This window comes from Penaeus monodon, chromosome 38 (genome assembly GCF_015228065.2).
Source record: "Penaeus monodon isolate SGIC_2016 chromosome 38, NSTDA_Pmon_1, whole genome shotgun sequence".
Classification (NCBI taxonomy): Eukaryota; Metazoa; Arthropoda; class Malacostraca; order Decapoda; family Penaeidae; genus Penaeus; species Penaeus monodon.
In genome coordinates this window covers 18,465,291-18,467,790 of record NC_051423.1, presented here as the reverse complement: position 1 = coordinate 18,467,790, position 2,500 = coordinate 18,465,291, and the positions used below count along the sequence as shown (strand labels likewise).

The 2,500-nt window shown below is 35.7% G+C and overlaps 1 protein-coding gene across 1 annotated transcript in view; it reads right to left on the bottom strand.

The window, feature by feature from the left end:
- Positions 1–2,500, bottom strand: part of LOC119596923 (prefoldin subunit 2-like) — a 9,481-nt gene that overhangs the window by 6,070 nt on the left and 911 nt on the right. The gene's annotated exons all lie outside the window — the stretch shown is intronic.

The window sequence follows — 2,500 nt, the reverse complement described above, 5'->3', positions numbered from 1 at the left end:
AGGTAAAATGGTGAGATAGGTTGTGCTAGTAAGTGACTCTTTGGTGACTATGTATTATGTAGAAAGATAATAAACTAAACTCATAGTGGGCATGGCATGTGCATACATGCTCTCCAATATAGCATGTGTTTATATCTTTTTAGACCCAATTAACAAGCCAACTGAAACTGGGAGTAGCATTCTCAGTAGAAAAAGAAAATTGTGTATGTACTACACTGACTCTACTCCTCACTCACTCATCCTCACTCTCACTCTCACTCTCACTCACTCACTCTCACTCTCATTCTTCACTCACTCACTCTCACTCTCTCACTCTCTCACTCTCTCACTCTCTCACTCTCTCACTCTCTCTCTCTCTTTCTCTCTCTCTTTCTCCTCTCTCACTCTCTCACTCTCTCCTCTCACTCTGAGAAAACAAAATCTATAAAAATTAAGTTATATATACAAAAGGATGCAACAACTTGGAGAAAGTCAAAGATCATAGCACTGTAGACAATGAAACTCTACATTTATTGATGCCAAAATCAATCTGCAGAAGCTATCCTATTCTAGGAAAGCCATGAAAATGCATCGCTGTAAAATGCAATGTGAAAAGACTCCTGCCATGACTCTGGTGAACAAGTTAGCAGTACAGAAACTTAGCATAAACCATCTTGGTACATACAGTTCATGCCAATACAGCCAATCAGTCAGTCCTTGAAATGCACTGTACTTTTAATGTACTTTTGTCTTTTAATCTATATAAAATTATACCAAATATGTATTTATTAAATTTTCAATCCATTACTATGTGATGTGTTCTACATTATCATACAAGCTCCTTTTTTTTATCAGAAATAATGGTTATATCCATCCTCTCATAAGGTAGCCATCTACTGGCAAATTTGACGGGACTGTTGTCACAGTATTTCATTGCTCGTCCCAAAAGTTTGCTTGGTGTTATTTTTGGTTCCTGACCATTTACCAATATTTTGATGAAAATTATTTTTAACTGAAATTGTTATGATCTCACGGATAACACTAAATTCAGTGAAATACAAAAACTATGTCCCCCACTCCAGAACTTTGTCCGAGGTTCATCACTTCCCAGCCACCCTCACTTCAATCATAAGTTAAAAACAGTTTATATCTCTAAATGTACCATTTGCAGCTACTGGGAGGTGCATTCTGGGAGAGAATTCCTGGCTGGGGAAAGACATTAGGTCTCGGGGGGGAAAGTCCAACAATACTAGAAAGAAGCTATAATTAACCAGAAAACTGGGCAGTTAAACATCAAATACCTCCACCCCCCAGTTTGCTTGCCTTTGTCATTTCAACAACAGCTAAAAATCTCCGCATTCATTCTTATATTGGATAACACATTTGGAAAGTTTACTGGTAATACACATGGTCACACATACCGAGACGGTAGGTCACATTCCTATTGTAACTATTTCCCTTATAAATAAAATAACTTTCTTATTATTAACTTGCAAAGGAAATACCGTAGATGAAAATTGCCTTATTATCTTTCGTTCTATCCATTGTAGGCAAAGTTTACCTTATACCACAAGGTAGTATGAAACAAACTATAACAAAATATTTACATTTTTTGGTATTCTTTTACTGAGACAGACGTACCCTCCAAAGAGAGTCACAAAACTAGGGTATCATGCAAACCCAAAATCCAAACCTAACCTTTCCTACCATCTATTTATTCTATAGGCCGGGGGGGTTAAGCCTATATAAAAGCATTGTGTGGCAACTTACAGAAAATGGACATTAAGAACTATGACTGCCACAGATGTATTCGTCATTCTGCAGGACACATGTTTATTACTCTTTTTAATGCTCTATAAGATAGCAGTGTCCATTTCCATCTATCTCTGTATGTCACTCTCAATAGCGTTAACCTATTTTAGATTTGAAATAAATACTTCAAAGACAAAACCTATTGAATTTATTGATCTACATTCCATTTACTGTTTACCTTGCACTTTAAATGTATATCCACAATTGTAATTATAAGGCGAGACCCATAGTTAATTAAACACTACTAAAACTAAATATTGTTGGCACAAAAACATTATAATGGTATAGGACTTGACTGCTTGGGGGCCTCCATGCTGTAAGCTCCAGCAAAGGCCAACAAGTTTGTACTAATTAGAATGGATAAAATAGAATTTGGAGTTATTTCATATTTGGCAATAAATTGTTGGGAGAAACATTGTCTCCATTTTGCTAGAATACACATGATAAAGATTCTGCTGCCTTTGTCCAAACAATGATGAGGAATCGCTGAAGTTTCCTAAGCAACCATAGCTATATCTTGTAGTTATTATAGTATTATGGTTGCCTTAGCTTTTTTCAGTTCACTTGGTCCTATTCTTGGCTTTTAATAATAACATTTATGTACACAAAATACAAGAAAACAGATTCGCTCTTTGGATAATGCTGAAACTTTTAAAAATTCCTCAATGCTACAATGTTATGAATATTTAAGCATGAACGTTCAGCAATG